Raw genomic sequence first — 15,609 nt, forward strand, 5'->3', positions numbered from 1 at the left:
AAGCACTTTGCAAATAGATCCATACAGGACAGAGAGAGCCGCCACACATTTCTCCCCTCTATGAAACTTGTTTCTTGCGGCCTGTCCTCAGCCTCCTGAACAAAAGGCAAGAGCTCAGCGTTAACACCAAGGAACATGAGCGACCGACTCCAGCTCCGGCCTGGGATGAAGGCGGCAAACGCCGCGGAGAGCCGAGGCCGAGTGCTGCTGTTGGCCCGTTGTGCTTCGCGGCTCAGCGCCGGCAGGCTGCAGGGCGGCAGCGGCACCGTAGCAGCGTCTACGGACCGGCTAAAAGCAGCCGCCTAAAAATAAACCGACAGAAATAAACTCGACTCGACTGCCAGCCTCCTGAATAGCCAAACGCATAGGACATGAGAGAAAAAAACCTGCAATAATCAATTTACATACCGCCTTATTACTGTGCGGCAGAGAAGGAAGCGCGTGAGAAGCGAGCGGGAGCAGCGTCGTCCCCAGGCAACGTCCTGCGGCGACGGCCCGGCGCAGGGACGCGGCTGGGGTGACAGCGGCCCTGCTCACACCCTGCCCGAGGCCCCGCTCCGAAACGCGGGCGCTGGCACAGCCTCGACAGAGGAGCCGAGCAGCGAACCCGGCCGGCCAGGCCTCCGACACGCGGTCCGGCCCGCCCCGGTGCCCCGACGGCCACCTCTCACACGCAAACACCCGCTTAAACTCTTGGACAATGTGCACATTTGTAACACGAAAATAATAAACCATGCCATGACAGTTAGACATTAACATTTAAAAAGATCAAAAATTTAGACCATAATCAAAGAAAAAAACTGACTTCATTTTCTACACTACAGTGTGTAAACCCAGCGCAGGCTTGGGGGAGGCCGGGTCATGCCCAGGCAGTACGGGGTGACCCCTCTCCCGGCCCTGGCCCTCACGGACACCACCACCCCTCCAAGCCAGGAGCCCGGTAGTGGGATTCTTTCAAAATCCCACTTATTGGAGAGTTTTATATTAGAGAATCCAAGAACAACTCCCATCAGAACAATTTGGGAGCCTTTATTGTTTAATTAGCGGGTTGTCAGGAAGACGTACCTCACAGGAAGGGGCGAGTTACAGACTCCATAAACCCCTAAAACAGAACGGGTTTCTCCTAACCTGCTTATGCTCTGCAAAAGGTTTTCAAATCCTCAAATAAGAAACTTGTAGTATAATAAAAAACTTGCATAATTTCTACCAGTATCTTAAACTTCCTAAGACTGTTAACTGGGTTTATGTTAGGAAAGAGAATTCACCTGGTATCTAACTGGTACTTCTCTGGTGTAGTAAATAATACTAGTTTGGTAACTTTCAGGGGATTTCAGAGACCTCCCTGTGCTTCCACGCTCGCCCAGCTGGGCCATGCCTGAGAAGTCCGCGTTTCTGACTGCCCTTCAGCACCGGTTATTCCAGCTACGCGCTTCGTGGCTTCAGTTGCGACACACGAGCACCGTGTCAGGCATTAATCCTGCACGCCGTGACGGATCGGGTGCCAGCCCCCACCGGCCACTGCCACCCTGTCGTGGGCATCAGCAGCAGCTCACGTTGGCCAAGAGCTACCAGGCAGAAAACTCCTGCTGAAGGCCTTAACTGGCTTAGGACGTAGAAATAAGAGGAATCTATTTTCAAATAAAGTATTTGAAATATTTGAAACGTCAAATAAAGTATTTAATCCCGCATCCAAAGACAGTCACCAAATAGGAACCAACCACACTAATTACTCGTCTAAACTATTTTTGACCCTTCCGCAGTCCCCAAAGCCAACTTGTGGCACCTGATACAACCACAAACTCTCCCACCTCACGGCAAGATCACAGACTGGCCCACGGCCTGTGCTGACCACACGGGCTCCTCTTCACCCGCCATGCCGGCCCGTCTCGCCCCACCGCGGTGCTCGCGCCTCCACGCCCCAGCTCCCGAGGTCGCTGCTCCCACCGTCTTGGACGTGCCAGGAGCCCAGCTTTTATTTGACTGAAAAAACCTGAGATTGCCGTAATTTAGGCTGGGCCAAGATAAACCAATGCCCGTCTGAGGGGGGAATGCACGCAATCCTGTGGAATATGCCTTTAAACATTTGTAGTCAGAGGAAAGTCAGAGAGATTAACGACTGTTCCACAGAAGTCCTCAAGGCAGGTCTAACGGCCAAAGTTACCCAAGACAGAGAAGCTGTTGGTGGTCCTAGGGAGGGAAGGAGCTGCAGGCGCCTGCATTCAAAGTTGCAGGTACAAGGTCTGCCTCGCCGCACGCGGAGTTTAGCCCAAGGTCCGAATTCGAAGACGTTAGGGACGAAACCTTCAATTATAGGTAAGCACCAATCTGCTGGTGAAATATCACATTCCACACGTGGCTGGTGACCAAGGGTCACCATCAGTGTAAGGAGGAAAAAAAAGAATAAATTGTTGGGGGGATCGGTTTCTTTAGACTCCCAAAGCAGCCTCGGCACGGTCTCAAAAGCACCGTAGGCTCCAGCCACCAGCCACTTACATGCTGCTGCCAGTGGGCAAGCACACAAACTGCCTGAAAACACCCGAAAACCAGCCCGAGTGTGACAGGCACATCTCCGAGTGCCCTTTCTCAACTCCCTGCTCAACAAGACGGGGAAAGGCAAGGCAAGGCACACCGAGAGAGCAGGCGTGACTCCCACGGCGGGCCCGTGTGCGGCTCTAGCTGGGCTGGAAAGAGGCAGGAGGAACGGGGTGGGAGAAGGGACGAAAGGTCCCCTACTACAGCCGCGCTCCCGGGCGCCAACACGACGGCGCGGGGCTGGCTCTGCCCTCTCGAACGCTCGCCCATGCCTTCTCCCACCGCTGGCGAGCTCGCTGGCCATGAGTATTCGGCAGAAGCTTAGCAGGAGCATGGGGGAAGAGGAGACTGCCCGAGCACCTCCATTTCACGCAACATACGGCTATGCCACAAATATATTTTTTATCCCTTTTTCTCCTACCTGCCAATTTCCAGTCCTAAAGAAGCTGTAGGACGCGGTACCGGTAGGCGTACTGCCAACACCGCATCGCCTGAATACAGCAGGAAATTTTAAAATTTCAACTGCATACACCAGGCACTCTAATGCATGTATATTTTGTTTGATTTACTGCTCTGCAATACTTTTCAATCTCTCGAAAGTAATTTTTCTCCAAAGCATAACTGCTTAATTGGCAAGTGTACAAAATATAATTACACTGCATACAAGTTACAATATTGCTTATGGGAATATCACTGTTGATGCATTCTGCTTTATTTTGTGTTTAATCTCTATTAAGAGATCTGTATGAAAATAGCTAAGTACTCCTGATGTTATAAACATGACATGTCATTCAGTCATTTCTCCTCCTAACCAAAGACCAAGAACAAAAGAAAGGAGAAAATTCTTAGCCTAGTCTAACACATCGAAGTTAATAACAAATTCCTGCTGCAGGTGGGCTCAGCCCCGCCAGCTCCAAACCATCCTCACCGGGGCGAGCCCCAGTTCTGCCAGCACTTACACGTGCAAGTCGGGTTACGCACACAAGTAGATGTACAGTCTGGAAATGGGTCTCACTAGTCCAGCTCACTAACTAATATTGACATGTTTTAAGTGCCTTAACGGTTTATTTCATTTGCTTGAGTAATGAGATTAATGTGATGTTTGTATAAGCTCAACCATATACAGCCAAACATCTAAACGTCCTTAATTCAGAGCATTAGCCCAAGCTTTGTTACCATGTGAACTTGTTTCACCATTGTGCTTTTAATTCCACCAACACCTTTGTATTTTGCTCCAGTTTCACTCCAAGAGGTTATCCAGCATACAAAGACCTGAGTGACCAAACAAACCACCAAACCACAGGCTATCCAACCATTTCACGTAGCGACCGCTTTCTTTGTACCAAATCTTTTAACGCATTCACCAGACCTAAAAAGCTGGGCCACGTGCATCTAGCAGAGGCCATACAGGGGATTTGAAACGACATTTCTGTTGTTACCAATTCTGAACACAGAAGCACAAAATGGGCTAGAATTTAGACATACCTATAAGCAGCTGTTCACTGTGCTGTAACATAAGCGACGGACGAGGTGGACAGCCAGATCTGAAAGCTAGCCTAAAAAGCTCTAGCAGAGTAAGTGTGAAAACATCCAGCTCTGTGTTTTTGCTTTAAACTAAGTTTCTCTCTTGAGAGCCCCAGCTTCATTCCTACCAAATAATGCTTAATAGCACAAAGCGCAGACAAAACACGGGGGAAGCATCCCTGGCGCGCTCTCTGAGCAGTGCCACGCAGCGATCTCGATGTCCTGCACGGAGTCCCTGGGCGCCAAGGAGGGCAGACCAAACCCTGCAAAACCCAAATTCTCACACCGGCATCGGCAACCTGCCTAGGTAGAAATAACCTTGCTTCAAATTGCTGTTTACTACATTTTGCCCATAGTTCTGCTTGCCCTTTGCTTGTGGTGGTTCTTTAAAATAAAATTGTACAGAAATGCAGTGTTTTTGTACCAACAGCAACACAAGCAATATATAATGAAATTTAAAATCTGTGTTCGACCTGTTTTTTCAGTTGTTCGCATTCCTGTCTGTATTCTTCTCAGAAGTTTCCCATCAAGGCTGAAGTTTTTCTGAAGTACAAGGACAACTAAGAGGTGATTTAGAGTTTCAATAAACTCTGCACAATTGTTAAAGCTCATGATTATCCAAAAAAAAAAAAAAAAAAAAAAAAAAAAAAAAAAAAAGATATTCTTCCTTCGGTTTCTTCCAGCACTTACATTAATACACATCTGACACATGTATTGGATGTAACATAGAACACGGCCCTTACTGATTTCTTACCCAGTGCTAAGTCCCCGTGTTGACACGGGAAGCAACTGCTCGCTCACACGCCTTTTTTTTTTTTTTTTTTTTTTTTAAAGAAAAGGTTTCATTGACCAAAGGGGAATGATGGCAAATTTAAATCCTACCATCTTCCTTAAGCACAATAATCTAAAAGTCACATTCTGCAAACTCCACTTTCAGATACAGGTCTCCTCTCTGCAAGCCACTGTCTCAAAGGAAATCTGAAATGCTGGTGCTTGGGATCTACAGATGTCAGGACACTTTCACTGCATGATGGGCTTTTGTAGATTTTGAGGTCAGAAGAGACTACTGTGATTTTGCAGACCAACACACAGCATGGTAATGTACTAAATTAATCCCTGCTTCAGCATCACTCACTGCCGTAAACAAACATTCTTGATTTGAGCAATTTCCGAAGATGGAGAAACCACCACCACCTCCAGGAGGCTGTTCCAACATTAATTCCCATCAGTGCCAAAGCTGTGAACCTTAATTCTAGCCTTTCTCTAGCTTCATCTTCCAGCTATTGGATCTTGTTAAAGCTCTGTCTTCTAGACCCAAGAGCTCCTTATTATTCAATTTATTTTCCCCATGACAACACTAATTGCCTTAATCAATTTACCTTCTAACACTCTCCTGGATAAGTTAAACAGATTGAGCGCCTTGGCTCCTCCATTAGAGAGCCGCTTTCTCGGTTCAGTCCCCGCTCCGGCGGCTCTTCGGAGACCCTCTTTGAAACGCGCCCTTCTCCCAGGACTGCCCTCGCCAGCCCTGAACCCGCCCTGCCGAAACGCAGCCAAACTCAGCCACGTCCTCACCTCCTCTGCCAAGGCGAGACCCACCTGCCAACGCAAGCAAGGATCACCCGAGACCTTTGGCCATCGTATCGTTTTGGAAGCGCGCGTTCGTGACTCCCTGGTTCTCCGGGGACGGGATTTCTCCAGCCAGCCTCCGGCAGCAACGGCCTGCGTTATTTGCTCTTCGATAAGAGAAATTTACGGTCGGCCATATGACAAATATTACCTGCCTGCATCCGAGCAGTACAAATTGCTTTTATCAGCGGTCACTCCTTCTCGTTACCTACCGCTCGCCCAATCTTGGTGACATCGCGAGCGCTAGCAACAGCGATCCGGTGCGTTATCGCAGGCTACTGACAAACACGTCAAGTAGTATGAGGACAAAAACGAATGCCTCGGGGACTCTGCTAGAAATACGTGTCTTGAAGTTTCCTCATTTTACAACTGTATTTTGAGAGCTGCCAATCTGCTGGGCTTGATCCAGTTGCTCTTTGCACATTCCTCACCAAAACAGTTGTGCAGTATCAAACTGAATTTCTTGCACAATTTTAGGTGAATAAAATTCACACGATTACCTTTACCAAGCACATATAAAAGCTCTTTAAATGAAAAAAAAAAGTTAGTTTTTAAACCTGTTAGGGATCTGTTGTCCATAAATGCATGCTGAGAGAGATTAAGTGCACCACCATTCTTCACTTCTTCATTAAACAAGTTTCATAGCAACTAATCGAATCGTTTACCCAGGACTTACATTAAGCTGGCAGATCTGTATTACTCAGCCTGCCCTTTTTACTTCTACTATACACTAATACAGCATAAGCATTGCCACAGCCTTCTGGGAATCCGCCAGTATTTTGGGACTCGGTCGGAAGCGAGCGCTAACGGCTCACGGAGCTCACTGACCAGCTCCTTTAAAACTCTGAACAAGGGATACAGAGCTGATGAGCTAAAGGTCTGACTAATGTATTTGCTATGTAACATTCATCGGTGTCAATCAGGATCTGAACATATCGTCATTCTTTTCCAAAAAAACAAAAATATTTAATATTTTCGCCTCTTCTACTAATCTCATCTAGAAATAATAGTAGGTTACTAATGTATCAGAGAAACTGTTTGCTGTTCTTATCACTACTGTCCACAGTTCCTCTCTGCATTCCTTTGCTTCTTTTCTCAAGCTTTAATTTCTGTTCATTACTACCAACTTCCCTTTGCAGACACTCAGATTTGCAAGCGTTGACTACACCATACGGGGCGTGCGCCAGGGCACCAACATTTTCCAACAGCATCCAAACAGCATCCAAAACACAGGCTGGACTGGAGATGCCTGAAGGGGAAGTGCATAAAAGAAGAGCCTTGAGGACAGTTTCAGATTATAGTACAACAAGTCAAAAGCGATATTCCATGCATAAAATGCAGCATGACGAACCACTGAACTATTTATAGGCAAGTAGCACAACATATAAAGCATGGCACTCTTACTTAGTGGAGAGCCAGCTTTCAGCATTTGTTGCCACAGGAGTTTGTGGAGAAAATCAGCAGGTTCAAAGAGGGATTACAAAAATGCTGAGGCCAAGGAGTTATTAAACAAACTAGGCATGGATGTACCCTCTGGCCTCCCTAACCCAGGGGCTGCGAACGCTGGGGCATCACGACAGACCAGCCGAGGGAGGGCCCACGAGCTTGGCCACCACTGTGGCATCTCCTGCTACTGCTGCCCAGGACAACTTGCCAGCGCCTTCCTCACGAGGAAGCTACAAAGCCGTTCACAACGGAGCACCAAAGGCTCCGGCGCTCCCGAGATGCCCTTTCAGTCCTTCCCAGCCTGCGGTGGATTTGGAGGCACCCTCACCACTTCAGGGTCAAGCTCTGGGTCAGCTCCTCCTCTGCACCGGCTGTGAATTTTCCCGTACACCATCACTTGGACGGGATCTCCACAATTCATGCGCTGCTGGGCTTCAGCACAGTAGATTTCATCAAAATTAAAGGAAACCTTCCGACTTTGCTCACTTCTCCAGACATGTAATCTCAGCTACTTAATTTCAATGCCCACCCAGGCGAAGGCAGCGTGTTCCCCACTGCGGAGACCCACTCGGCTTGGCTCTTGCTTCTGATACATCATTTTACTAAGATTCTCCAGAAACAACCTCAACAAAATCACTAGCTCGCAACCTCGCTGCCAAGGACTAGATGCGAGTGTGATTTAATACTCTAAGCAAGGCTGGAACTAGGACTTAGTGCGGTTGGGTCACCTCCAAGGAAGCACAAATTCTCAAGAGGTTCGTCGTACTGCTGGCCAGACAAAACTAAAATTGCGTTTTATCCCCCACAGAACCTTCTCCCCAAATCTGCCTATGTTTCCTCTTTCCAGCATTCAAACTTTTGTTATTTAGATAGACACAGATAGATGGTTTTGCTCTTTGAACAATGCAGATGGGAAAAACACGTCGGGATAATACACCTCCGCTTCCCGGAGAAAGACGGACACCGCCACCACATTACATCACTGAGCTTACGACGTGCCACAGACCTTCCCGACCGCAGCTACAGTCCTAGCAGAGAAATGGGCACCATGGCTCTTTACCCAGAAATAATTTATAATACACAAAAGAATCTCGTTTCTTTCTAGCAGCTGAAAAGCACAGAATAGGTCTTTCATATAGGCTATGAGAGGGAACAATGAGAAGCTGCTGTAAAAGACATTAGAAAGGGGAAAAGCTGAAGTTGGCATAGGCACTCTAATATTAAACTTCTGCGTACCTTAATTTTGGCCTTGAACGTTGCAGCGTATCTTTTTTGCATGAAAGGAGGCACTCGCTCAGGCACCGACTACTGCATAAAACTTACAGACTGGGGCTGCAAGATCATGAAAGATGATTAGAAGTGTTTTCTATATATTAAACTGAAATTGATTTTATCAAAACTAATCGCATAGAAGCTTAAGCCTCTTAAGTGCAATTTCTAATATCTAACATAATTATTTTGATCAAATTGCTGATTTCTTCCAATACACCCTCTCACTCAGAACTTGGATTTCAGCATAAAAATAAGGGAAAGAGTAAATACTTTATAACATTATCATCTCTTATTAAAGCATTGTGCCAGACCACCTCTCGTGATACCATTAGCATCTCCTGTATGCAGTTTTTAAGGAGAAATTTATGGGTTTTCCCTGCAGCTAACACAAATAAAGGAAATTCCCCCCAACACGCATACCATCGTAAACCTAAAGGGCAGACTGATAAAAGCTAGGAAGGAGAGTAAGAGGAAAGCCCACAGTTAACACCTGCCTTGTTTGCACCGAGTGCTATAGCACATGCGGTGCACAAAAATACATGTACCGCCACTGCCCAAAGACCCCCGCCGCAACCGGGCACAGCGGCCGGAGCCAGAGCGAATCGCTCGCTATTTACAGAGATGTGGTTGTGCAAAGGAGGCTGGCGAAGGGCAATTTTTAATTAAAAACTTTATCTTGAAACATAAACTGCAAGTTCTCCATGCCAAAAGCACCCTGACTGCATCGGCTTTCAGAGGAATGAGAAGGCCAAGGAGATGTGACACCTTCAAAAATATATCGGCCCAATATGCACACACGCACACACAAACACACGCACTTTGGACGCAGCGGGAGAAAATATGCGGAAAAGCAAGGGAATCCCCTCACTTACAGTCTTGCTCCAAGCACAAATTAGACCAAAAGTGAATTGCTCATGGAGAACGGAGGAACCACGTCGCAGCAACTTCCACAAACACCAAGGGCAGCATCGATAAAAGCAGGATGAAACAAAAGGGTGGGAACCTGCCGGGCTCGTCTCGCCTGCCAGCGCAGCCCTCAATGCCTGTACGCCAGCCATCCAGGGCATTAATTGCCATTTTTGCTTCTTTTCCCCCCAAGGATGATGCGAGACACCTTTGCGAGATTCCCATCGCAACCAGAAGCCAAGCAGGCTGTCTTCGGAGGGTCCCATAATTTTGCGCCAACCTCCTCAGCAGAGAAACCACCCTCTTTTTCAGAAGTGAACTGGTCCTCAAAAAAAAAAAAAAAAAGATAATAATAATAGACAGCATCCATTACATATTTGTTATATTTAGCAACAGAGAATCCATCTGCATTATTCCCAGTCTCATTAAAGACTTGGCTCCTTGTAAATATTATGTCTCCAATCCACACAGTCTCTCTCCACGCTGTGCTTCAGGGGTCTATTTAAGTAATAATTGCTAGGCATTGTCGCAAATAAATACTAACTGATTGTTTGACAACATTGCACAAGCTAACGCACGCAGCAGCCACATGGCAAATCAATTTGCGGAGGTCGCTGCCGGCAGCGCTGCGGAAAGCTCGGGGGTGACACGCCTGGGGGCCCGGCGCGATGGGCTGCCCGCGCACACGCTTCCAGCACGAAGGGTGGGCAAAGGACAAGGAAAAGCAAGCAAAACGCTTGCTTTTTTATATATATTTATATATAAGTGTGTGTATATATAGATAGATAGATAGCTATAGCAAAAGCCCCAGGAGCTGGTGACGTCGCTGCACGGTGGCGGCGAGTCCCCCCGCCCGGCCATGGTGCTTCTGCGAGGGGAATGCCTCGACGTTTTATAAACCCACCTCACCTTTCCGAACCTGCCAGCTACCCCGAGATGCTCAGCAACCCACTGCCACCCGCTCACGCAACCCAGCCCAGGAGCGGCCACCGCGGTGACGGGGATCTCATGCACCAAAGCGGTGCTGCATCCTCCACGTGCAGCTTGGGGCCACCGCCGAGGGGGACAAGCCTCACTTGGCCGGTTCTCACGCTCTCGCCCCCTCCTTCACCCCAAGAGGAGGAGCAGGGGTGTCTGCGTGCAGCATCAAGGTGCCACCTCCACCCAACCAGCACCCACCGTGCCGGGGGTTGCTCTCCGGAGGGCAACGTGGGCTGCGCACCCAGCCATGCTCTTCCCATCCCTGTGGTAGATCCAACTGGAGACCTCGAAGGGCCCGAATCAGCATTCAGGGAGACGCGGATCCAGGCGTAAACCTCCCCGCCAGCCCAGCTCCGTTACATGGCGTGTCCTTCCCCTCCAAGTATTCCAGCTGCTTTTTTTTTTTTCTTGATAATCCCATGGAAGTTGCAGGTAATACAAGCCAGGCATTAGCAAATCACAACGGAGCAAAAAACAATATCAAATTTGCCAGCAGGTCTACAAAAATCTTTCCACTCGCCATCCCCAGGCTTTCCACTAGCCCGTTTACACTTGCAAGACCGACCTTTGCCGGACCAAGTGAAACAAGCCTACCTGGCCAAAACAAACCCCCAAATCCGTACCATGCCAAGCAGCATACAGCAAAGCGCATCTTGCGGTCTCAACACAGACAGCCCAAGTCGGGCCTCACGTCTAGGGAAGGCGGGAGAAAATCTGGACCCGGCAATAGCTCATCTGCCGACACCGACGTGCAGGAGCTCACCCACCCACGTCCGTAAGGGAAGGGGCGCCCAGAGTGGAAGTGCGACACGCGCCCACCCGATAGAGAACGGGGCCCATTAAGAGCCTTTACCACCTACCTGGGAGGAGAATTAATGGGACTTTGAAGAGGACAAGCAAAACTTGCAGCTTAAAAACCAGGTGTTTAATCCCATGGAAACAATTCCTGCTTCCGAACACATCCCTGTGACTCAGGGTGCAGAAAGTAGGGGCGGCTGCACTCGCACAGCAGGATCGATCAGCGCCGAGTTCATTAAATAACGACAGGTTCTTCTGTCCTCTACCACCAAAAACTTGTGCTGACTTCACAGAAAGTTTTATCTGGGGCCCTTGTGGCACTGCACGGGAACGCCAAAGACCACAAGCTCCATGCAAAGATGGGGCAAAGCAAAGCGAGAAAATAGGCACCGAGTAAGGAGACACTTCGGTTTCCAGGCCCTCACCGGGGCAAAGGACGGTCACGCCGTTTTTCATCCTTTCACCTAAAACTTCTCCTTTATCAGAGGAAATATAATAAAGATAAGGAACAAAAATCAACTACAGGAAAAACAGGGAAGGAGTGAGAGTTCGCCCAGAACCACGCCGGCGTGGGAGCAACAAAGCACCTTCTGGTATCTTTAAGCATCACGCACAGCAGTGGAGAAACTTCCCATTTCTAGCTAAAACACCTGCGCTACCTCCTTTGCTCGGGAGCAAAACCAGCCGTGACTTGCCAAGGAATCACCTCTGAAGTTTCAGTATTCCCCGCGAGTGGAAGAGGGGGATTAAACTGCCCCCGGTCCATGGACACTGCTTGCTCACAGCAGCCGTGCTCTCCCTGCGGGGCAGCCCGTACACGTGGCGTGAACCCGGCGCCATCCCTCCTTTCAGGGAGGGAACGCCCTTAGCACAAGAATAATTTTGATTTTAAGAGCCAAGAGGGTTGCGCAGAGGAAACACAAACATCCCAGGGCTTTACCCTTCTTTTTACAGCATTGCAACTCCCACTGGAGCAGAAGAACAGGCATACAAATTACCGAGCCCCGACCCTCCTTCACGCAGGGAGGTGCGATGCTGCGGGCCGGGGGGCTGCCCGTACCCCAAAAACCACCAGTTTCTACGCAGGTGCAGCCACCCCTGTTTAGGAAAGCTCACCACTAGCAACGCCGCTCTCCACTCCTTCTGCTGAGCACCAGTGTAACATGAAGCAACGGCAGGAATACCTGCCGGCTTGTACACGGAGCATAAACACGACACCGATCACATTTCCAACGACACATCACGCAGCGGGTCTGAGCAGCACCCTCGCAGACCGTTGTGGGGCTGCGTTCAGAGGAGCTTCTCCACTCCCTCTGCTCAATCACAGAGCCGCTTTCAGTTTGCACGGCCAACACGCAGCATCCCAAAGCAACACTGCATCCGCAGCGAAAAGTCACCCACCTCTTCAATAGGCTGGGTGAACCCAGACTTTTTTTTTTTTTTTTTTTTTTTAATAATAGTGTTCACATTCCCACAAAGAGTCAGCTGAGCTGAAGGAGTCTGGCTTGAACCGCAGCCAGCCTCGCGGAGAAGCGGACTCTGCCGGCCGCGGGTCTGAGGCACGCATCCCCGACCTGCGCCTGGACCTCACCCTCCCGGGCTGGTGCTTTCGCCGATACCGGAATCCAGCGACAACCGTCTGCGCTGAAATGGCAGCGCTGCAGATGACAGCCTGTGCCCCGTCCTCACCGCCGGGGAAGCTCTCCTGAGCCTCTTCCATCTGGGAAGAGCAGGAGCGCAAAAGGGTGCACCTCTGCCCCAAAAGCGAGCCACGGTAGGGACAAAGCGCTGGCAAGGAGGACTCACACAGCCGAGCCCGCACAGCGCACGGTGAATGCACAGCGTGCCTCGCCCTCAGCTCTCCGGGAAAAAGGAAAAACAGAAAAACGCTCCTGTAATCTGCACTTCGAAATGCGTAAACGCTGCACCACTCTGACCTACCTTCATTTCTGCTGTTTTATAAAAGCACTTACATCTTTAACAACAAAAGCAAGCGCCCTTGCGTGTACGGGACTGCGAGGCACCCGAGCACGGCAGCACCTGCAGGCGATCCTGAACCCGCGGCCCAGGCGGGCTCGTTCGGCCCTGGACGCAAGCCTGTCCCCGCTCACGCCTAACAGGTGTGCTTCGCAAACGCCTCCGAAAATAAACGCTCCTTCCTAAAAACACTGCCTCGCGCTTGTACCGCCGGGTTTTCAAGGAAAATATCGAGAATATACGATGCTTTACATATAAGTGCTTTTGCAGTAACTCCGGGCTGCCCCTGCAGCAGAAAGTTTTGCAAGAGGAGGAACACAAACCTCCGCGGGAGGTTAGAGTGCCGACGACAAACCCACTCCCTCGGCCAGCCACGAAACAAATCAGCTTTACAGTAATAGCAGATTACAGAACGCATCACCGCAAATAATTTTCTTTTCACTAGACGACGCGTAGCTGAAACGCCGGCGACTCGACGGTCCCCTCCGCACTCACGAACGCCTCGCAGCACCCTGGACACCCGCGCCCCTAACGAGGCCGTCTTCGATTTCCCCCGCCAAGGAGACCTTAAAAGCACGCGAAAGCAGGTCGTCGCCCTCACGCTCTGAACAATATAGGAACAAAAGCGTTTTGCCACCACGCATCTCGTCTATCATTATTTTATTCGCCGTGCCTAAACAAACCAAAAAGTATGCGGCTTTTTTCCCCGAATAGCTGCAGCAAGTACAATTTCACGCGCTCGGTAATCCTCCCCCTGTGCAGAACCAACCGCTCGCTGTAGCATCCCCGGCCGCGCTCTCCTGCTTCCCCAGGGCTTTCCGAAACGCGGGATCGCAGTGCCGCGCCGTCCCCCTTCCCCGGTCGCGGTTACACCCGATCGGCTGCGAGTGATCGGAGCCCCGCGGTCCGGCCGCGCACACCCGCGGAGCCCCGCGCACACCCGAGGGGAGCAACGACCCCGCCGCCCCGAGCGCCGCTCCGCGCTGCCCGCGGCCGAGCCGAGCCGGGAGGCGCCGGGCCGGGCCGGGCCCCCCCGCGGCAGCGCCGCGGCACAAAGGCCGCTCGGCCCCGCGCCCCTCCGCAGGCCGCCGAGCTTCCGCGCGGAGCCGCGGCCCCCCGCGCCGAGAAAGCAGCGCGGAGCCGGCGCGGCTGCTCCGCGGGGAGGCGGGTGGCTTTGCACGGGGAAAAACCAAAAAAAAACAAAACAAAAAAAAAAAAAAACAAGGGGAAAAAAACCACGTTAAAATTTCCGAGGCGCGGGCGGAGGGCGAGCCGGGAAGGGCCGGGGCTGCGCCGCCCGCCCGGCCGCTCCCGCAGCGCCTCCCGGCCGCCCCGCCGCTGCCTCCCCGGGCGTCCCGCGGAGTTGCTAAGTGACTGAGCGGCGCGAGCATTTCCAGCGCGCCTCTGCCCCAAAATAACAGAAATTAAAAAAATAAATTAAAGAATTACCCCCGAAGCCCGGCGCTGCCCCTCTCCGCGGGCGGCCGCGGGACGCCGTCCCCCGCGGCGGGCGGCCCCACGCAGAGCCACCCGCGGGCGCTCCGCGGCCCCGCTCCGAAACTTTGCGCCGCCGCCGCCGGCAGCGCCGCCCGCGGAAACCCCGCGCAGCCGCCGCCGCGGCTCCCGGCGCTGAGTAAACAATGCGGGGCCGCCACAACAAAAGGCTCCGGCTCCCCCGCCGCCGCTCCGCGCCCGCGGCCCCGCAACTCGCGCCGGCGCCCCCCGCGCGGTGCTCCGCGCCGCTCCGCGCCTCCCCGCCCGGCCCGGCCCCGCCGCGGCCGCCCGAGCGCGGCCAACGATGTCCCCGGCTCCCCGCGTCCCTCCCCGCCGCGCAGCGCGGCGCCCCGCCGCCCCTTACCTGCTCCCCGGCCCGGCGCGGCCCGGCGCCGCCGCCGCCGGCAGCCGCGCACCGCCCCGCGCCGCCTCAGCGCCGCATCCCGGCCCGCATCCTCCTCCTCCTCCGCCGCCGCCGCCGCCGCCGGGCTCCGGCTGCCGCAGATCCACCTTAAGACGCGGCGCTCGCCCGCGCACCGCCCGCCCGCAGCGCGCACCGCGCACAAACTTAATCCTCCCCCCGCGCCGCCGCCTCCGCCCGCCGCCGCGCCGCCAGCGCCGGGGGCAGCGCAGCCCCGCGCGGCGCCGCGCAGCAGCGGGGAGGGGGGAGGGAGGGAGGGCGAGCGCGGCCCCGGGGGAGGGTCGCCGCCGGCGCCCGCCCCCTCCCTGCTCCCGAGCGCGGAAAGTGCCCGGGCGGCGCTGGGCGGAGCGGCGGCCCCCCGCGCCGCAGCCCGGGCAGGCAGCGGCTCCCGCTCGCCTTTTTTCTTCTTCTTCTCTTTTCCCTTTTTTTTTTTTTTTTTTTTTTTTGGGCAAGAGGCGGGGTCTCTCCTTGCAAACCAATGACACAAACCCACATGGACCGGCCTCGCCCCCTACAGCTACTCTCCGCTACAAATAGGCGCTCTCGGGGGATTAGTGGGTCAAGCTAAAGTACGAACAGGCGCGGCCGGGGGGGCTGCGGAGGGGCCGCGCCGCTCTGCGGGGCTCCCG

At 52.4% G+C, this 15,609-nt stretch overlaps 1 protein-coding gene across 1 annotated transcript in view; it reads right to left on the reverse strand.

The window, feature by feature from the left end:
• The window catches only part of CTBP2 (C-terminal binding protein 2), a 132,414-nt gene extending 117,014 nt beyond the window's left edge, over positions 1 to 15,400 (reverse strand). Inside the window, exon 1 of the mRNA XM_064514364.1 lies at positions 14,924 to 15,400. The gene's annotated coding sequence lies outside the window, so the exon portion shown is untranslated. The remainder of the gene's footprint in view (positions 1 to 14,923) is intronic.
• Between the last annotated feature and the right edge of the window lie 209 nt (positions 15,401 to 15,609).

Source organism: Dromaius novaehollandiae, chromosome 6 (assembly GCF_036370855.1).
Source record: "Dromaius novaehollandiae isolate bDroNov1 chromosome 6, bDroNov1.hap1, whole genome shotgun sequence".
In the NCBI taxonomy this organism is placed as follows: domain Eukaryota; kingdom Metazoa; phylum Chordata; class Aves; order Casuariiformes; family Dromaiidae; genus Dromaius; species Dromaius novaehollandiae.